The sequence below is a fragment of the Triplophysa dalaica genome, chromosome 2 (assembly GCF_015846415.1).
Source record: "Triplophysa dalaica isolate WHDGS20190420 chromosome 2, ASM1584641v1, whole genome shotgun sequence".
Classification (NCBI taxonomy): domain Eukaryota; kingdom Metazoa; phylum Chordata; class Actinopteri; order Cypriniformes; family Nemacheilidae; genus Triplophysa; species Triplophysa dalaica.
In genome coordinates, this window is record NC_079543.1 from 20,067,167 (window position 1) to 20,090,006 (window position 22,840).

A 22,840-nucleotide genomic window follows, 5' to 3' on the forward strand; every position below is an offset into this window, starting at 1 on the left:
CCCATGTCTATCAAGGTATTGCAATCACGGTTGGCTATGTTCTTTTTGGACACAACATCGTCTGCTTCCTGTTCAGCGGCGGCGATGGTGATATGAGGGTTCCCATGGACGTTAGCCTGTCGCAGTCAATGCCTCAGATCATCCAGGCCCGTTACGCTCACCTAACCTGTCTCTGACGGCGGCAGTAGACCGTCCCATAGCGGATCCACGCATCAGCGTGGAGAGGATGAGGTTTCAATCGCAGGATCGGATGGCGACTTCCTGACATAGATGCTAATGAGTCCCTGAAGTTCCCGGCTTGCAGGTCCACCAAGCCAAGGCATTGAAGCAGCTTGACGAGGGAGAGTGCGACCCGGCGGCTATGCAGGAACTGCACATTGCCTCTGACCTCTCTCTCCGGGTGACCAAGGTGACGGCACGTGCATCAAGCATATCCCCCTGCAGGATGTCGAGATCCCAGACGGAGTCTGCTCCACAGCAGCCACGCCGCACCTCCTGCCCCCGCGCCCCCTCCTCAGGCGGCCACCTGTGGACGGAGGTCATTGCGGAGGAGAGCATCGACTCACCTCAAGCTTTATAGAGCCTGGCGTCCAAAAGAGGTTCCTTTCTCCCTGGGTGTTTCCAGCATGCAGCAGCCTCAACTCAGCATTGCGTCATGCCAATCCCGCAGCCCTCTGCACTCTCAGGTGCTGAGAGAGTGCTCACCACTCAATAAGAAGGTAAACCAGTAGACCCACTGCCTCCCCAGGGCTCTGTCACTGGCGAGCCAGCCTTGCTGCCAGACACAGAACCTCAGAACCACAGAACCACAGACGATGTTGCAGATCTCCCCGCTAGTTCCACTGTCGTGGTGTCTGGGGGCCTGGGCACAACTCCCCAGCCCGTCACGGTGGCTAGTGAGGACGATCTGTCTCGGCTATGCGATCCAGTTTGCCAGGGGCCCGCACAAGTTTCTGGGCATTCTGTTCACCTCGGTGCGAGGCGAGAATGCTCTAATGCTTTGGGCCGAGGTCCCTTTGGTCGAGATGTATTCTCTAAATGAGATGTATTCTCTGAATGATCTGCCCACTGCTACAAGATCAACAGATTCTGTAGCCATCTTTTAGAATCGTTTGAAAACACATTTCTTTCATCAACACCTGACTGATCAGTTCTGACTTTTATCTCTTTTCTTCTAAAAAAAATTATAATAAAATACTGTGGTATTTTATTGCAGTTAGTCTTTTTGTTGTCCTAATGTGGTTTCAATTGCTTCCATTGTTTCCCTCATCTGTAAGTCGCTTTGGATAAAAGCGTCTGCTAAATGACTAAATGTAAATTAATGTATGTATGTATCCTGGACCTGCCCACTTTGAACAATACCCATTACAGGCTCCCATTCAGAATGTTGACGCAGAAGCGTTTGAGGGCAGGATTGATTCGTGGCTATCGACCTGAAGGATGCATACTTTCATATCTCAATTCTCCCGCGGCACAGACCGTTTCTTCGGTTTGCCTTCGATGGTCGAGCATACCAGTACAAGGTCCTGCCCCATAGGTTGCGGAGGCTGCTCTTTCCTTCGCAGAGCACTTCTTATCTCGGTATCTCTGATACCATCACAGCGCACCTCACCACCGAGTGCGCCCAGTCAATGCACCAGTCAGCGGTCCCACTGAAACCTTTTCAGAGGCTCCTGGGGCATATGGCGTCCTCAACGGCAGTCGTGCCACTCAGGTTGATGCCTATGTGACCGCTTCAGCATTGGATTCAGAGTTGAGTTGCCTGGAGACCGTGGCACAACGGCACGAGGCGTTTTCCCATCACATCTCACTGTCGTCACACCCTAGCCCGTTGGACAGACCTGTTCTTCCTCTGGGCTGGAGTCCCAATCGGGTAGGTCTTAAGGCGCATCGTGGTGATGACAGATGCATCCCTGCTTGGCTGGGGTGCTGTGTGCAATGGGCCTACAGTGTCAGGGCACTGGACGGGCCCCCGCCTGCAATGGCATATCAATTCCTCAGAGTTGCTGGCTGCTTTGCTTGCTCTGAAGAGAATCCTTCCTATTATTCAGGGCAAGCATGTGCTGTTCCATTCGGACAGCAAGGCTGGTGTGGCATACATCAACTGCCAGGGTGGTATAAGCTCACGGCAAATGTCGCAACTCGCCCGACTCCTCCTCTGGAGTCAGCAGCTGGTGGAATCCCTACGGGTCACTTATTTCCCGGGGCGACCTCAACCAGAAAGCCGATGCGCTCTCTCAGCAGGTCACAATCTCTTAGATTCCTCTAAAATAATGTGTTTTGTAAGAAAACGTTAAAATGTATGCGAACAGACAGCACTACAGGTAAGCATTAAAGGCAAGCATTAATGGCGTGCCTCCAGCAAGCTCAAAAGTTTACTTAGCGTTTTTCATATTTGTTGATGTACCTTGAAACGGATAGCCTTAAGTGCCTCTCATTTTTGGTTGTCAATGTATGGCAAAGTGTTTGAATAATCTTCAACGTTGTTGACCATAATCCTATGTGTATCCTGAAGCAAAACGCTTTTGTTTCCTATGTACACCATGTTCGCCGGATGTTACAGCCTGGCAGAAATTTTAGCAGAAGTACGTCATGGACCAGTATGCATATACCCCATTAAAACCAAACCAACATTTGGTCTCAAACCAGATCACCAACCCTTGTTACCCCTATGCTTATATTTGTATTATAAATATAATTTACCGTTTTATATTTTATTAGTTACTATTTATAAATGTTTAGGACTTTTTATAATTTTCGATATTAATGCTAGAAAGTTTCAAAATCTCACAAATCTGATTTTATATAAACCTGAACTGTTTTACCAAAACACAAAACACAACAATGGCTTATAATATTTTATTTGTCTCACAGCTTTTATTTATTTTTGTCAGACTTAGGTGCCACTGAGTTCTTTTGCTCCCTCTCTTTCAGTTTACTATGCCTGTAAACCCAGAAATTATTGCAAATTAGTTTATAAACTGGCAAATAAAACATTCATTATTTGCTCTCTCCTTCAGGATGGTGCCGGTTTTTTGGCAGTAGGAGGAGACAATATATTATGATATTACACTCACATACCAAAGGGTCCACTTTGAGCTCAGATAAATCCTAGAGCACCTGATCTAAGATTAGGCTTCAGATATTTAGATAATGTTTTTTTACATTTATGAAACTCATGTCGACTGCACACACGTTGTCTCCTGACAGCTGATGTGTGTCTGATCTAAACACCACGATATAGAGACATCTCTTCAAGGTCACCTGTGCTAGCTAATCAGGTGTGCGCGTGTTTGTGTGTGTGCGTGTGTGTCTCAGTGACAGGCATCCCTCCTTTTTTAGCAGTGCAATTTATCACCCACCTGGAGGCCAAAGAGTCTGTCTGGACAGTGGTTTTGTGACATTGGCCATGCATATACACACATCTTTGTCTGCTTATTGTAATGCAAAGTAATGTTGTTGTGTGTTTTGATGCAGTTGACAAAAATAGATAAAAATAGCCTATCCTTCTGATATTGTTTACTGGTTCCTTAAATTAGAGATGATTCCGAATTTCTATATTTTTACATTAGTCATCAATTTCGTGCATCCATCCATCCTCTCTCTCCCTCTCCCTCTTGTTCCTTTATGAACCCTGTCTGTAACTGGCTCTCCCTCCTGATTGAGGGAGTGAGGGGTAATTACTGTTAGATAAATGTCTGTGACCTGTTTTAATTAGATGCCCAGGGGAGTTGTGAATCTGCACAGAGTGCAGACAGTCACTGCGGCTGAAATGACCAGACAAAAAGGGCATGTGTGTAACAATGAACTTTCAACATAGTGTTAAAACAGACACACAGGGCTTCCTATTGTTGAATGAATGGATTTACTGTAAGAGATGAGCATCTATCTTCTTTCTCTCATTCCTTTTTTCATTCTTAAATTTGATGAAGAAGAACCAATTCTAATCAATCATTCTACTAGTTCTTAAAAATAGCTTTGCACAATTTGTAGTACCAACTCTTACATTTTCTGGGATTTGGACCGTGAAAGTACCGGCATTAATTAACATCACAGTCATGTCTCATCATTAGCATGATTCTGGGGAGATTTAGCGCTAATGGTGTAGCGTTGCTGCTGTTATTAGCGCTGCCGCTGTTATTAGCGCATCCATGCGCACGCTGTTACTTGCTTGTTAGTGAGCGGCTGTCACGGCTAACTGCTGTGTTTTGACAGGTTTAGCATCAGCATCTTGAGCATGGGAAAAAAGTGCCAGTTTGTTACAGAAACAATAAATAATGAAATAATTGTGGGAAATTGTTAATAGTTCAGCAGAACTAAACCGCACCTTTGAGAAATGAAATCTTTCATTTTTTGAAAGAACGGACATGGTTACAGTTTGGTGAGAGATAGAGATTGAGGGTTTGCATGCTTATATGGTAAACTTCAATAGCAACAGAAAGTAGTGAATGAGAGAGACTGCAGTATAATGTTGCTGTTGTTTTATTTAGGAGCTTCACTAATGCATTTTAATGATTAGCGGTCGAGAGTAATGCTTTTATAGGCTCATTAACATGTCAGTTAGCCTAGCGATGTCCTGAGGCTGGTTACACCAGGAATCAAACTCTAAATTCCCATCATGCACACACACACACACACACACACATACACATGGGTGTGTCACTGTATATTATAGACCGAGCCTGATAAAAACAATAAAAACCTCACATAAACCAGTTGAATCCAATTTTTTCTTTATAAACAAAAGTTTCTATGTTCAAATGTTTTCATTGAAATTACACAAAGAAAACAAAGAAGAAAAATGTGTGGGTTATGCGGTTGTGAGGACAATATTGTCTACCTCAAACTACCATGTAGCATACATGTGGACATCACATTATGAATCAGAGGGAGAAAATATGGGATAGATGTGTTGCACTAATTTGTTGAGACGGGCATAAAATTAGCATGTGTCTCCATTTTGTTTTAAGATAAATTCTCAAGGCCTGTGTGTATATTAGCCTATTTTATAAGTAACTGTTTGCGCTTTAATGTAACAATCACTTTCAAATAAAATAAGAGTAGTGATTGACCGATATATCATTGTGGCTAATTGTGACGGGGGTAAGAGACACGACACAGACATGGCGGTGGTGTAAGCAACCCCAACGGGGATTTTAATGCACACCTCATAAACAAACATAAACAAAAGGGTGTAATCCAGGGTGCTCTCCACCGCTCCGTGCTTGGACAATCGGGTCCTCCATGTCCCCCTCGCTGGGGACATCCTCGCTTTCACTCGGGGTATGTGAGACACAGCATATAGTGCTGTGTGTCCTGGGACCTCGAGTGCTGGGAGAAGGTGGCTTATATGTATATATATGTATAACCGGGCTGTGTCCCAGGTTACGCTGATCAAAGAACAGCGCCTCGTCACACTAATATATTTTGAATTTATTTTGAATTATCAGCCAGTACATTTTTACAATTTGCCAATATTTATTCTGTTTGGCTGCATGCTTTATTAGATCTAGCGCTGGGGATCGATTGTGATGTTCCGATTCAATTCCGATTCGACAAGCTCTCGATTCGAGTCAATGATTATAGATTTAAAAAAATCCTATAGATATTTAAAAAAGGTCAGTAAATATCAGATTACAATGGTGAATTAAAAAATGAAATGAAGAGGCTAAATCTGTGTATTAAACTTTAAACACACTTAAGAATATTGAAACAGAACAGTCGCATTGTACCTTGATCCAACAGGATCAGGTCATTTTATATTTGAGATACATTTTAACAAACAAAATTTCACATAATTAGCTGAAAGAGAGACTGCAATCATATAAACTGCGGCCTTTTATGTAAAAGTGATGTTAAATTCGACGACACACCTGCATCCGCAATGTTAGTTAAGCTCCCTGTTGTAACATTCAACCTATGTAAAAGGGAAAGAGACATCAAGTGTATAGTAGTAGCAAAAACATTCATGTTAATGTGTTCAGTGCTTCCGGAAATATTAAAGAAAATAATTAATTTCATGGCTTTTGAGAATCGATATTGAATGGACCGCATTTAAAAAATATATATAGTTGTTTTTGCCCAGCCCTAATTAGAGCGCTAGCATATTGTTTCTAAGGTCACCATGAAACGGAAGTTGCAATTGACTTCTTTTGCGTATCATGATGTATATCCGAGTGAAACTGCTTCTGAAATTAGAAAAAAATGCAGGGCGCGGCTTTATATTGCCCTTCCCTTTTTGATTGGTTTGTTGTAGGCTAGACATGGAGTGGAGGGCTAAAAATTGCTGGCCATTGGACAGTCACTATTGTCCTACCCTTTTTTTGTTGGTTTCGTCCTGTAGTGAAAAGTCGTTGTTGATAGGGGGAAGGGAGATTAATGTTTTTGATTAAAGATTACAAGTGCAAATTAATAAAACATAAAAGCTGTGCACGGATAAATAATTTAAAGTAGTCACTGCAACACTGTGCAAAACACAGAATTTTCCACTTTGATTTCACTGTGACTTTGCAGCCGGTTGTTATCGCAGAAATTAGCCCGACATTGTGTTTCATAATGAAAAAAAATAATGGATTAGCTCATTTTTACCGAATGCAGATCTACTGCGATGAAAAGCCGTTTACAGGCTTCCCATGCTTAACACGGTCAACTTGTCAAAAAAACTAATTGGACGTATGATGTAGTATTTCTATGCTTGATACACTCCATCAGAACTCCAACTTGTTGGAAAGTTTTTTATAAGTCTGGATCCCTGTTTTGTAACGGGGATCCTATTCCCTTTATTGGGGAAATCTCCCAGAAAAGCAAGGCGAAAGAAAAAGCCTGCCCACGTGCCAACTGACGGCCATTTCAAGATTTTCTGCGCTGCGTCAAGATTGGCTGCGCTGTAGGCCTGCAGCTGCAGCTTGTTACTCTTGCGAAGTTTAAGTGTGTCTGTTTGTTCACAGACATTTCAGTGACGGATGTTATACTGTATAAACGGTGGATAAAACTGGATTTGCAGATCGCTTGAAAACTGATAGTCTGAACAGCCCCAGCGCTAAAGGATGCCGGACATGAACAGCATGTGACTAGTGAAACTAAGCAACTAGTGAAACTAGGCTTATATCTGTGTTTTATTGGCAATCGGCCTGTGCATGCATTAATGTAAACAACACAAACTTATAGGGAATCAATAGTTATGCAGTTGGATGATGTGGGCTATTGTGTGCTCCCAATTTTGTTCCTCCCCCCGTTCACCACCAGGACGTCGTATTTTTCCGGAAATAATCGTATCATTCTTTAATAAATGTGATCAAACCAAATACTCTTTGAATATACGAAGTAAGCAATACTACTCTATACTCAAGATTAATGAGATTGGCAGAAACTGCGTATTTTATGGCATCCTACAACTTTCAAATGTCACGAACAGGCAATTTAGTTAAATCATTTGTAAATATGTCATGTATGTTATTAAAAAACATATTTATATTTAATCTGTCAAGATGATTTGCTACAGCCGGGTGTTTTAATCAGTTTTGAGCGGTTGTTGTTTTCTGCTAATAACAAACCAGCAACTGTCGCGACTGGCCAATCAGAATCCAGCATTCCAACGAGCCGAGTAATAATATATTTTAGTTCCTATACAGTGTATGTTATTAGCCACATTTAGCTGCCCAAGATAACAGGGTATTGTGTACGTTTTCATGGTTTTAATGCTAAGCTAGTAACAAAATATTTTCTTTGTTAATCACCATTGTCAAGTGAGCTTAACTTGAACGTGGAAAATCCCTTTAATTTACATTTAAAGACTAAGCATAACCCAAACCTTAAGTAGAAGAGAAAATGTTTTTGACTGTTTTAAAGCTATAAAATAGGTTTCTAGTGTTAACCGTGTTTCGGGACACACAAGGGCAAAACCTGACACACTCACCAGCTCGGCTTTACCACGATCTGTGCCCTGCTATGAGATAATCGATTAAAGAAGGCTGTCATTGGTGTAAGCACCATTAAAAAACCCAAAGGTTAAAGTGACAATTAAGTGTAGTAGATGTTTCACTGGCACTCCCCCTTAAGATGAAGAGGTGTTTTGATAAGCCGGCTACGAGAAACCGCATTTACGCATATCTCACCTGACCGTAGAAATTCGTTAAGCACGAACACCAGCAACGGGCCTCCACACAGGGTCCTGCAGTGGGTTGCATACTGTCGCACACACCCGCGCATATAGAAACTTGGCAGTCCTGACATTCAGCGAAGCCCATTAAAGTCATTAGTTTCATGTTTGTCTCCGTGCATTACACACAACAGTGACGTGCCATTTATTGAATGGCTTTTGCTGCTGGGTAAAAAAAGAGCACCGGGGAAAGAAAGCCATTACAAACAAGCGCGTGATATATGAAATCAATCTCCCGCGCAGTCAGTGCCCCTCATTGTGTATGCGCGCTGCGAGACAGACACAGACTGCACACCTTATGCGAAAGAAAAATAGCCCTATAGTTAAACAACGGCTGCGAGAAAAGGAAAATACCGGTCCGTAATCAGCTCCTGAAATTAAACATCAAAAATGCTGAAATTATTGTGTGTGGCAAACCGATTTGTCTGCAATTAGGTGACTCGCACATCCGTCAGGGTGCAGAGAGGGAGAACGGATGTTAATGGAATGGCAGGGGCCATTAAGACGTTTTAAAATACAGCCCCGACCAGACGCTTAAAAAAACACGCAGAATTAATAAGCAGGTCGGCGTTAACAAGAACCGCCGTAATTTGTCCCATGCGACTCCATTTGCCAGTGAGCCATATTGAGGGTTTTTAAAGAGGTCGTTGTTTTTGTTTATTGTCTCTACGGAGGCATTTGTTCCGGGAAGACGGAAGAGAGAGAGGAACGCGGTAAGACAATGAAACGGGAAGGAAAAACAGCGATCAGACAGACGGGGAGAGATTTAAGGTAGATAAAGAGATGCATAAGAAAACCAGCCTGTCAGAAATAACATGTGACGTGAACATGAAACATAATAAATAGCACAAGGAAAAATAATTATGTTACAGTAGGTAAAATGTGTGTGGGTGCATGTGTGTGTGTGTGAGAGAGAGAGAGAGAGAGAGAGAGAGAGATGCTGGCCGTTCTCTGTGGCCTACAGGTCTTATTGGCGCTGTAATTTAGTGTGATGGACCTCAGCTTGGGTGATAAAGTGTGACACGCAGTGTGTGTGCCCGACCGCTCTGTATTGCAGACGCTGCATAATTGTAGAGCGGTGTGGATAATGAATTAGGCAGTGCTGTGAATGATATGTGCTGTATATTATAGAGATGGGCTTCAATGTCTCATTCCATCTATAATGTCTCAACTCTCTGCCAAACTGCCTTGCTCACCTTTTCAACCTCTCTGCTCTATCTCCCGTTCCTGTTTCATCCAAAAAAAACGGTAGAACGGAAATCCGGTCTATCTGTATATAGGTCCATCAGGTTCCTTCCAACCATTAATTCGTCGTCATGAAAAAAGACCAATGCCATTACTTTTGTATTTATAGGCATAGTACTCCTCAAATCACACTCCGAGATTTGTCGGACTTATTATCACATTCCTGAACCTTCGAAAGTTAATGTGACATGCCCTTTAAAGTCCTATAGATTTTTGTAGCTCTGCATGGTTTCTGCATTGCATTGAGTCGTTACTCCTCTTCATTTCCTTTCAATGTTGTTCACGTCTCTTCCATGTGGCTCCAGGAGAGAGTGGGCGACGCGCAAGATGATGAGAAGAAGTTAAAATGGAATGCTCTTCAGCATATGGTAAAATGTGCTGTTGAGATAAAATAAGACAGGTAAAAGTATTAATGAATCTTACTATTTGCTATACTTTATAGACACTCTTCCTTTACTACAGGAAGTTAGATCAAGTAAATGGATAAAAACTCTATAAATATTCTATATAAATACTTTTATGATGAAAAAAAAGTTAACGCTTTATCTTACGGCCCACAATGTACCGCACAATTAACCAGATTTTACCATGTAACTAATTGTAACAGTTATTTGCCTTTACAGTACAAAGGTAAAGGGGAACAATATGAAAAGTTTGGGGAATAAAGAAGTATTTAAAAAAATTAAGACTGTATTTTAAAACTAAGGGGTAACTATTTTTTTACTTTTTTTTGGAATGTTGGTCACAAATAATTTCTTGATATTTTGCTGAATTTTAATATGTAAAATGTGCCAAATCAACATTGATCTCATAATCAAGTATTTCAAGAGTGGTTTGATTTGGATGTTTATGTGGCAAGCAATTTTTTTATGTCCTTAGTCTTACCCCTTTATTTCTCAAACTTTGCATATTGTTCCCCTTTACCTATACAGATATTTACTGTATAGCTACATTATTGTTACAATTAGTTATGCTGTAAATCCTGTTTAATTATGCGGTTCATTACAGGCCGTAATCTAAAGTGTTACCAAAAAAACATTTGAAAAAGTATAAGCAGACAAAAAGTCCTTAAAATTCCTTTATGAGCCCTTTAAAGAAATAGTTCACCCCCCCAAAAAACTACCATCTTTAACTCACTCTCTTTTCATTTCTAAACTTGTTTGACTTTCCTCTGCAGAACACAGAAGAAACTATTTTGAAGAATGTTGATAACTGAACAACAGCGGTACCCTTTGACTTCTATTAGCTATATAGACACGAAACCAGTACAATGCATAACAATCTTCAAAATATAATAAATAATAGTTATCATTAGCAATAAAGGTTACAGAACACTATTGCATTGATCATACATTTATTAAATGTTTTATTAAATAGAAACCAACTGTTAGTAAATCCTTAGTAAGGAAGTGTATGAATTGCTTTTGTAAATAATATTTTCTTGCATTAAATAACACAAATGTGGAGAAACACAGTCTGCTGCCAACATCCAGCTGTGTGTTTACCTTCAGCTCAAATTGATGTGCTGATAAAACTTTTATAGCAATGTATTTGTAAGTCATTTTTTAAGCTCTCAAGATATTTTTAAAATTGCCAGATAGGGTACATTTCAGCATCAATTGCAGCAGGCCGTACTGCGAATCATGGCATTCTAGCTTGTGCTGTGAGGAGAATGTAACACAAAACTGCAAATTCAGCTTTAAGTCACACCATGTACTGTAAATTGAGCTTAGTGGTTTATTGAAAGTGAGACTTGAGTCTTTCTCTGCCTCAGCGTGAAAATCAAGCTAAATTTTCATCACCTGCTTTGGCTTTATGCTTGTGCTTTTTGTTTGCTTGTTTGTTGGGTTATGTTTTGCAGATGTTATCTCAAATAATTAGATTTTTTCTCAAAATAATATCAGTGTGCTTTATAATTGGAACCACGCATATGTTTAATGTTTTGTCTTGTTTACCTTTTGGTTTTCGTTTTGTAACTCAGGCATTTTTTACGAATAATATTTGGTGGAAAACAACAGCCCAGAATCGGTTAAAGTAATGTGACTTCAAAGGCATATTTTTGGAGTACTTCCATATTACTCCACAGGGCACCGTTTGGAAATTCGGCTATTTCTGCATTTGCTTTTATGCATTTGGCAGACACTTTTATCTAAAGCAACTTACACTGCATTACATAGATTATCATTTAAGGGTTCACTTGGGTCCAAACCCATGAACTCTGTCCTGTTAACACAACTGAGCAATGAACTGAGCTACAGTAACTCTATTTAGGAGACTCAAAATTTCACCTGACCCATCAGACCACTTTCTATAGTAAACTCTGTATTAAATTCTGATGCTTTGTTCTTTTGGTGCCTTTTTGACAGTCCTCCATTCGTACACCTGCAACAGAACCTTTAACCTAAACCTGCTGTCAGACATTTTAATGGTGGTGACTGTACTATAAGATTTTACTCATCATGCCAAGTGGTGGGCGGTAGTGTTGGAATTGGTTTCCAAATGGAAGTTGTTTCAGGGCCAATTAAGCAGCTACTGAAATTAATCTCTCTACAGCGGTTATAAATTAAAATCCCTCACTGCCGTCCAAACACTGCTGTGGGGAATGAGGGGGAAGTGGTGAAAATGTGGGTCTGGAGAACAGGGGTTGTTGAGGAAATACAGTGGGCTTATTTGAAGGGTCATATGGTGTTGTTCTGTCTTTGGTGTGTTATAAATTGCCCATGCATGTATTAGACTTGTATAATTGCAAAAATGTAAGTGTCCGAACAAAAGACTCATTCTTTCTAAAAGCGAATGCTCGCCCAGACCTGCCTGAAACGTCTCATGTAACCACATCCCCACGAATGTACATCATTTCGTGGTATGACTTGACTTAGACCGGGTGAATGATTATCCAAGCAAGGTGGGCGTACTTGTACATCTCATTGGATCGTTGCCGCCGAAGTCATGTCGTAGAGACGCTGTGTGTTTCGTTGCGAAATGAAAGCCTCTTTGTTTACCCTTCCAAAAGATAAGACCCAAAAAACGAGTGGTTACATTTTATTTACAATATCGTTCCAGAACAGTTCAATCCGAATATTCAAGTGTGTGCAGCGCATTTCACAGATGATTGGGTTTTGAACCTGGGAGACCAGGCCAGCTGTTCACTAAAGCTTTGGTTAAAAAGTGGGGCAATTCCAACCATCAGAACTTCGCAAGGACAGTCTGGCGCTTCAGACTCGCAGCCTGTAATTATATATTCATTGTAAAAGACTTTGTTACAGTCTAACGCGGGTTGAGTTTGTCCTGTGTTTGTGATCTGCAAATGCAGACACGTGAGCAACCTGCAAAATGACATCATAAGTCCTAATAATCAGAATAATGTTCCAACTAGAGGCAACAAATGTCGTGTTTATTTTGGGGTTTATTGTCTTTGTTGAGTTGCGACAAGACATCGCGTAACACTGGTTGATCACTAACAACAAATCTTTATAACATTGTATATAAAAGGTAAAACAGTAAGCTATTGTTTTTAACTATTTAACATATTTTTTAAACCTTAACAATCCTTTACATCCTGCTCAAGTCGCGCTGCCAAAGTTGATATATCGGCTTGATAATCTTCATTTTCCGATGTCAGATTTGGGATTGAATTGATAAGTAAAGTACTGATGACATTTGATCACCTGTCAGTACAATTGCTTGGGAACATGATGTTCTGAATATGGTAGAGGCGTTACATTTAAACAAACAATAATATTCGTTTTAGCCCTGTCATTTGACCCCTCAGGAGAAAAATAGACCTCTATGCCAAATATGGAGGAAGCGTATGATCAGGTTGTCGGAGAAATGCAAAATTGAGGGAAGAAAAAATACGGCAATGTGACAGAGTGTGACTTGCTACTGTGTGTGTGTAGATATGAAGAACTTCTCTCAACACACACCACCAGCCAAACCAATCAACCATGGCTCATAGCATTACTCAAGTCATATAAGAAGCTCTGCTGCGAATGTGTGCGTGTGCCCGTGTGTGTGTGTTTCCTGGTGCTGCACATTTAATTTAGACTTCTTTCCACCCAAAACGAGTTTGGTGTGTAATGCTACTTTTGTGTGTTTGTGTCTGCTTTGTTAAAGTGGCAGGTGCTATGGGAAAGTTTTGGCCTCTGAGGAAAATAAAAACTCTGCAGGGATTCTGGTGAAAGCAGTGTGTGTGTTTGTGTGTGTGTGTGTGTGTGTGTGTGTGTGTGTGTGTGTGTGCGTGTGTGTGCGTGTCTATCTGGAGTGTGTGAAGGAGACTATTGTCTATTAATTTTCAGTGGAGTGAATCTAATCTATGTGGCTGATTTTCTTTAAGATCCAGACATGCTCCTGCAGTCACACAGCATGGGACAGCGGAGTAAACAACGCACACATGCTAATGTGTGAAAGCTCAACAAAAATGTGTGGATGTCTTCCTGTGTGTGAGAAGAACATGTGTATGTATGTGTACGAGAGCAGCCTTTTTCCTGAAAGGCTTTGCCAGCCTCTGAGCTGAATGCTAACTGCTTTGCCTGGGGCACAACAGGCTACTACGACCTACGCACACAGACACGTTCTTGCAGGGTTAAGCGCTGGTGAAGCTCTTGAGCCCCAAATTCATATATTTTGCAACAGAGGTTAGTTTAGATTAGTTTACGATACACTGTGTATGTGTCTAGGTGACTATATACAGTATTAATGTATATGGCCACTTTACCTATGTATATGGTTATGGTCACTATAATTATGTACATGGTTAATAGCAAAAAATTTAAGATTAAAATTAAATAGCTCTCATAATTATGTCAAAACATACTGAAAACTGTGAGGACATTTAAAAAATTAAGTTTTTATTGTGTTATAATGTTTTTATTCTGTTAGTTCAATGTTTTTTTGTTTGTTGTTATGACTACATCAAAACAACCCAACTTCAGTTTAATTGGAATGAATTAGAATGCACAATAAAATAACATTCATTTTAAAGAAATATAAAACAGAGTTATCTGTTTCTGCAAATGTACTCCTCATATCTCGCTTTAAAAAGAAAATATATTTGTTTGGTACTGAAGCTGCAATCTGTACCCTAAATACCATAGTTAAAATACACAAACATCAGTCCATAAGCATGCCTTTAAAATCAGTGAAATGATTTCTACTTTTTTTCTCAACGCACATAAAATATGTAAAATAACTTATTAAATTTTAAAATTTTATGTCTTAAACATAGAGAGATAAAAAATACACCTCTTTACTACTACTTTAAATAGTAGTTATTAATTGATCAGATTGCTTTAATGCTTTAAATGGCTTGATCCAAAAATGAATCTTAGGTTCTGGAATTTAATGTAATTTTATTGAATTCACCCTTTTATTTACAGAATGTTCACATATTCTTTGAGTTAAAAATGTCAAATTACAGACTGCATATTTAAATTTAAATGTTGGTCCTAAAATAATGTGAAAAACTTGTACATTGTCTTTTCATAAACTTTATTTGACATTTTTTTTATTTATTTTTTATTCGCTTTTCTGCCGCACCACATGTCAGAACATTACTCTTTTTTTTAGGGCTCTAACAGCGTACGGGGAAGACTCATCAAGCCACATTTGATGCCTATTGTCATTGTACCCACTTAAACCTCCACGGCTGTCCACAAAAAATTGCACATGAATATTCTAAACCGCAAATAAGGAGGGTAAAAATTTTCTACTATGTGTATAGCTTGAGAGAACTTATACTGAGAAATCTTCAGAGAAATATACTGTACCTCATAGGCCTAAAGTAGTACTTTCACTTTTTGTAGAGACTTGTATGGTTTGTTGCATGGAAAAGAGACAACTTTTACAAAACTCTTTTCCCATTTCACAGAAGAGAGAAAATCACATGATTATAGTGAGAAAATTGAGACAGAATTTGCTTCTCTTTATAGTTGTAGTTTATTATACAAGTCAAGAAAGAAGAGGGAAGCTGGAGAGATGCTGAAGAAGAGTTGATCAAAGACTTCAAAGAAAAGCTGTGAATTGTGTGTGTCGAACAGGTCGTGTGTGTCGGCAGTTATACGCCTACGTCCTCCTTGCAAACATGGAGGAGGGGTAGAGAGGGATGTGGGTTACCACTACAGCAACCGAGATGATGATCCACCTTAACACGCACACATGTACACACACACACTAATAACAAATCAAACTCCCACGCACCTCCACAAACACCCACTAACTCACGTGCTTTCTTCAACATGTTTACAGTTTAAATCACAAGAACACTTGTGACTGATACACAAAAGTGCAAGCACTAATACCACAGTAACCCAACTATTACACAATCGAAAGGCAATTTAAGAGGCAATGTGTCTGCAGTGTCACTCCTTGGAGACTCAAAGAAAACATTTAAATGCTGTACATCATACAGTACATTAAAATCTGATTCTGTGTCAGATTTCCTGCCTTTTGATGTTATTACTTTTTGCTGCCTGAATTAAATGCATATTTGTATAGAGATGCGATGAGTCAAACTCATATAAACAGTCAAAATATTATCTTTCTCAATGTAATATGAGGTGAATATATTGTCCTCAGTGATTTAAATTTCTCCTTAAAAGTAATTTCAATAAAGTGTGTGACAATGCTGGAACTATTATGGTATTTATATTATAAGCATTATTGCAAGTAATCATTTTGTGGATTTTCAAAAGGTTGTTACTACAGAGAAGAGGCACTCAGGTGCTCCAAATAGGGGTGAACGATTAATCGTATTTTAATCTTAATCATAACTTTTACATCCTTTGAATAAATAAGCATAATTGTTTTGCGAAATGAATGTGTTAATAGCAAGCACAAAACATCATCATGATAAGGTAGAACAAAATCATATCTGACAATAATAATCGTGATTATTATTGTCAGAGAAAAAAAACCATGATTATCATTTCACCCATTATCATCCTGCCGTACTTGTGACAACAAAACACTCTTATGAGTGAGTCTGACAAACTTACTTTTAAAAAATACAGCTCGCAAGTGTGAGAAACAACAAAAACCTTTGGATCGATACTGATTTAACCACTACGGCCCGTGAGATGAAACGTTTAGTTAATGCTGAGAAAACACCTCGCTGTCACGCCGCTTAATGAATCAGTTATCAGATCTCAAATATGTGATTACTGCCCGAGCCCTGCATGTCATCATATTCATATTACCACACTCAGCAAAAGAGCAGTTGCCAAAAGTAAAGTGGTTTTGCCAGAGCGATAGAGAGCGAGAAAGTGGCAGAGAGAAGGGGGATGGATGAAGAAGAACGAAGTGGAACCGGAGAGACAATGCGAGGTGGGAGGGAGGAAGAACGGAAGAGAGAAAGAGAGATGACTTGTATTGGCAGTGAGATTCGTGTCCAGAATGATCATATCTCAGTGACAGGGAAGCTACTCAGCAGAAGTGTGTGTGTGTAAATGATCTACCCCCGGACACACAGACACACACTGACCTTGCTCAGTCATGGAGGGGGGAAATCTGAGTTACGGTGTGAAATTAAAAGCGATCTACTGCACCTCTCAGTCATAAATCACCATGTAATTACTAGACCCCATCGATTTCTATCTCTCTCTCTCTCTCTCTCTCTCTCGCTCGCTCGCTCTCTCTCTCTCTGTAACATCTTCTATCTTTCTCTCATTTTTGCCTCCATTTGTCTTATCTCTTTCATTTAACCTTTTACTGTCTTGCCCGCATCTATGTGTGGATGTATCTATCAGTGGGGCAAGGGTGTGTAGGTGGCTGAGGAAAGATGAGTACTTCACGAGCGGGTGAAGCTCTGCTTTTCTTGTAGAATAATGGGAAAGGCCCAGGAGTTGCCGGGGGTAACACCCTGTAATTGTCGACACTCTCGGCAAACTCCTTGAATAACTTGATTAATAGTGCACAGAATACAGAAACATCAAACACAAAATCATTTGAGATTTTTCAACAAGGGATTAATAGCATAGCAACCTTAACAAGCTGCACGAATTGAGGACTCATTTATGTCGCTAACACAAACAGCATTGGACGTTGCACAAATTGCTTGGTTTAGGACCACTAATATGCTACAACGATAGCATGGGTGATTAGACGCCTACAAATAAGCTAATTGATGTTGCGACTGCTTGATTCTGTCACAAAATAATAACAATGTTTATTAGTGACAATTGTCCATGACGCAAAGATTTTAGAACTAGAAATCACGGAGTGGGTGTGTAAGAATAAACCTGTGTCTGTCAGGTGTCTTGTTTGACAATTAAATAGATTGTGACATAAAATAAATATCCCACAAAAATTGTAAGTGGACATATAAGTCTCATCAGAAGTTTTAAAAGCACAATAAAATATAAAATCTTTTCATTAAGTGGTAATTATGGCTATTTTACCCAAAAGTAAAACTGATATTGACAAATACCAAATAATGTTTAAAACAATTAAAAATACATTAAAAACCGATAGATACTGTTAACCTCAGTTCCCATGTACTTTCATTATAAGAAAAAAGAACAGTCACCTTTCTCAAAGTTTCTCAGACTGTGTTCATAATGAATTAAAACAATACATGAGGGTGAAGAAATAAGTAACAAAATAATAAAAAAATTGTGTAACTTATTCCTAGAAGCAAAAGCTTGTTTAAAAGGTATTTTCCTTTCAGGTGACACAAATGTGCTGTGCTTTTTTTCAGCCGTTACTTAGTGTTTGGAAATGAGCATTTGTGGTTTTACGTTCAGTTAGGCTGAAACTGTTCGATGGAAAAAGTCATTTCAGGAGTCATTTAGACATTGATCAACTGAAAATGTGCATGTGTGCATTCCCAGGTGAAAAACGTGCACTGAAATACACTTGATGTATTTAAAGTCCACTATTTTGACACACTATTATTGTAACTAAAAGGTTCTAAAGGGCTAATTTTTTGTATATTAAGATAAACTAAGTGCACTCAACTGTTCTATTTTTGGGACACCATGAATAGAAGTACTAAAGAATATATTTTTTGTATATTAAGTACAATGTGCAAGAAACCTTAAGTGCACTTTTGGAAGTGTAATGAAATAAAGTAATTTTAGTTCACTTTTTTTACATGGGTTTGCTCTGGCCCGGATACTTTGTTTATAAGTTGTGGCACTAATTCAGGATTATAATATAAGAGAGATAGAATGATAAGATACTAGAATGCTTATGCAGGCCGCACAGCTTTCAGACATTTTTATTGCTGTATTCAGTATTATTTGGGAATTTTTCAAAATTAATAATATTGTTTACTTACAGTAAAGATAAATATTAGTTTTTTTCACAGAACACACTTCTCTCTGTGTCTTGTAATATTAATATTCTAGTAGATGACCATAGGGCTGAAAACAATAATGCCTCTATGATTATTTTTATTTTAGACACTAAACTTTATTAGAATCTTACAGAAACGGGAGCCTCATAATTTAATATGGATACAAAGCATCGACTAAAAGCCAAGCGAGTACATGCATGCAGCTTCCTGTGTGACTAACTCAGAAAGCAATGAAAAGTATTAGATGCACCCGTTTGCTGCCAAAACCGAAATAGAAATGCACTTTTTCTTACAAACTTAACTAGATTCTCCAAAAAATTCAAAAAAATCTATGCGGTAGTATTGCGGGTGATGCTTTCGTTTCTGCTCCACTAGATTCTGTCTGAAGTAGCAGTGCATCTACTTAAGTAAAATATATCAGTGCTTCTTCCATCAGGGCAAAACTTTACATCTCACAGCGTCTTTACATTTCAAAACGTCCTATTTTCTGCCAGCAGACTGACATTACATGTCATGAAGTTTTAATATAACCTTCTCTTCCAATTAAACTGGGCTGCAATGTAGAAACCTTATACCGACCTGTTAAAAATAGCTAATCAATTCAGACGTGCAACATATATAATTCCAGTACTTTCTTTTTCCTGTCTGACGTTTTCAATGATGGGTAATGCTGGGGAAAGTCATGGTCTGTTAAACCTTTAGCATGACCAGTTAAAACTCAGCATCCATAACCGTAGTGGTTAGGGATGTCTAAATAAATTAGCAATGAATTTTAAAGGAAATTGCTCAAATGATGGCTGTTTCCAAAAAGATTTCCAGAATTCTGCCAATGGCAGGTTGTTCTAAAAAGCTGACAGAAAGTTAACCATTAGCTTTCGCATTTATTTCAGCCACAGCTGGTCGTCTGGCACATTTAGCAGTTAACAGTATACCACCCTAGACGCTGCCATACTTGCTTCATGGGCACTTTTGGAGCCATCTACCTGAGCCGCAAATGCTGTGTGACTGAAGATTTTATTACAGTGGGCTCTAGATGACACTGATATGTCCTGATAACACTGATTGGCTAACAGCAACATATTATAGCTAAGGGTGTTGCGCAAGATTTGTTCTTCTGTAAAAAAACACTCTTCCTCGGTAGTCCTTCATAATGCCTGATCTTCGGATAAGAGCGTTGTGATGTTCGACAGCACATACTTGCAGCAAAGATTTCTGTTATTGCACAGAGAGTGAGTTATTTATGCTACATGTAAGTTAGCAAGCTAATCGGTACTCAAGCTAGTGCATGAGATGTATTCAAAAACAATTTTGTGATTTATATGTTGCTTATTACATCAAATCTCTTTAAAACCAATCAAGTCTTTATCTAGTGTAAGTCTAAAACTTTTTTAATATCAAAAATGCCTGAACGCACCTTTAATTTTCACAAAGCGCACCATTTCAGTTTTTCACTATTTTTAAAGCTAGGTTAATCTACATCCATTAATGTTCTGTTTAAAGAGCTTGTCAAGAATGCCGAATAACGCTCAAAAATGTTAAAAGAACGTTTCCTGGATGAGGCCGACTGGTTCGCTGATGGAAAATGATGTGTGTCTGCTGACAGCCTGCTTGAAGAATAGTTGTTGGCTGTCACCGAGACGCTATCTCTTCACCAATCAAAGCACAGGTAGAGGGGATGACAGGGAATTTATCTCTGTGTTAGAGAGCTCTATATCTCATGGCCTCAATTACAGCACAGAGTGTTAAGCCTTCATTCAGAAGCGTGTACATATGTGTGCGTGTTTGTGTGAAAGAGGAAAAAAGACATGAATCAACAGCAATACCCTGACAAAATGCGGGGATTTTGAAACCTTGATAGGAAGATCGCACATCAGCGCTGTGCACGAGGTAACGTGTATGTGTGTATCGTCAAAAGAAGACTGAATGAGATCTATGTCCTGAATTAGGTCTATGTCCTTGTTGTCATAAAAGGTGGGGCTTTTGTAGGTACGAAAAAAATGAAAAACCACCCGATCTGTATCTTACTACATTAAGATCCTGAAAACACACGACAGAGTCTTTGACGTTATCTTATTTGTCATGGTTTGGCCCAGGTCTGGTTCTGTTCCAGACTTTATCCGACGCTTACACTGTATCTATTCCGGGCACATTAAAAAAAAGGCATTTGTTGTGCCACATTGCTTGTGTCTGGTGTACAGACCTTGTGTTAGCAACCAAGTCAGGAAGTGTGTGCTCTGAGACATATTCCAGTTGAAAGTTAAAGTTTATGCTGTTTCGTCCTGGTTTGATGCAGGTGTAGTTGAACAAGGTGTTTTTGCTGATTAAACTATTTTACACAAAAAAACACCACATCAGCAAATCCAACCTGATCTCATGGAAATTCGTTACTATTTTATGACCAACGGCCAATTCGTAAGATTCATACGATGAAAGAAAAATAATACTGAAGCCCCTCCCCTAACATCACCCCTTAAAGTCCCTACATAATAAAACTTAAGAATAAGATCACATGAATTTCATACGAATAAGCCACCTTGTAAAATAGTTACGAATTCCCATTAGATTGTGTTGGCATATCCGAGAATATATGCTCGCGACCAATTATGTTGCGATTCATTCTGTATGTGTGCAACACAATATTCTGCCAATTGTAAACAATTCACGAGGGGGCTAATTTTATTCGGTATATTCGTGTGATCTCATTCGTATTTAGTGCTATTCATTTTTTATCTGTTTCTTTTAATAAAAATACATTCTCTATTCGCCCCAGTGCCGTTAGGTTTGGGGATGGGACTTTTTTTACATTTTTGTATGGTTCACATCGAACACTAGTTACTTTTTGCCGTGAGATCAGATTAGATTGTCTTTAACAACCTATGTGTTTATGTTTCAAAGCAGAAATACACCATCGCCAGACTTTATTTGAAATAATGTCACACTTGTTTGTTCTTAGATTTGCTTCTAAGTATATCAGCGCCTTTATGAAGAATTTTGGCTGCTTGGATGTAGCGTGGAAGTTCATAATATCCTTCAATTTTCTTTTCTCTGTGTGGGGGCTGGTATTTGATAAGTTAAAGTGCTGGTCCTATTGGGTTTAAATCTGAACGCTTGACTTGAGTGCAACACAATGAATCCATAGACAGCTGAGGAGCCTCAATTAGAATAACAAATACGAGCAGGGCTTCCCCTGTCACACACGCACAATACGTACTCATCACACTCACAATCTCTCTCTTACCCGTGAACACAGACATTCAAATTGCCCTCTCTGCGTCTCACACACACACGCAACTTTCACACACATATTTTCCTCTCTCTCTATTTCGGTGTCTGTCTCCCACGCACGTACACCTCCTTCTCTCTTTTTACTTTCTCCGGACTCTATAGGGCAGAAAACAATAGGTAGTAAATAATCAAATTAAACGCATGTTTTAGCAGAGAACTGCTGGAGTCTTTCAGCCCCATTAGCTCCAGAAAGAAAGGCGGGAGAGAGGAGAGGAAGAGACCGGCAAGAGAAGCAGGGATGGAGGGAAGTGGTGCAACAGCGAGAGGAAGGAAAGCTGAACACTTGCCAGACCATCACATTTGGCCCAAATGAGGCATGCACTTATGCTGCCCCTTCAGAGTATCTGAAAACTGAGTGAGTGTGTGTGTTTGAGAGAGATTCTTGGCTCCTGTCTGTATCAACCCGTAAGACTTATTGGCCACCCAACAGTAGCTCTCTTCCTTCTTTAAATAGCTTTTTAAGTTACAGCGTGTCTATGTTTGTGTGTTTGTGCTTGCATGCTTGTAGTGAGTGTGGCATGGGTTGTTCTTATCAAGTCATTAGCTCTTTTACAACTATTGAGTTGACTCACTGCCTGCTGCACACAAGGCACATTCCTAACTGGAATGAGTTTTAAATGCATCTTACAAACTTGACTTACAACTGTCCAACAATATAATAGTCTTATAGGCTTAAATTAACACACTCACACAAACACCGTTTGCAATATATACCTTATAACATTTGTTTATTTTTAATATTATATTAGTTATGCATATTATTAATATTTCTCCTGATTCATTTTCTGTCTTGACATGTTGCAGTGCATTCTGGGATCTATGCTGCCTAGAAATTGACCAAGACAAAGCATCTCTAGGGG

General features: G+C 39.3%; 1 protein-coding gene across 8 annotated transcripts in view; it reads left to right on the forward strand.

Annotated features, from left to right (window-relative positions):
• The window catches only part of ndst3 (N-deacetylase/N-sulfotransferase (heparan glucosaminyl) 3), a 135,921-nt gene that overhangs the window by 65,740 nt on the left and 47,341 nt on the right, over window positions 1-22,840 (forward strand). The window contains exon 1 of one of the 8 annotated variants that reach the window (XM_056737993.1): window positions 21,767-22,335. The exons of the other annotated variants lie outside the window; for them this stretch is intronic. The gene's annotated coding sequence lies outside the window, so the exon portion shown is untranslated. Of the gene's footprint in view, window positions 1-21,766; window positions 22,336-22,840 lie in introns of those variants that run through there. 8 annotated transcript variants of the gene reach the window in all.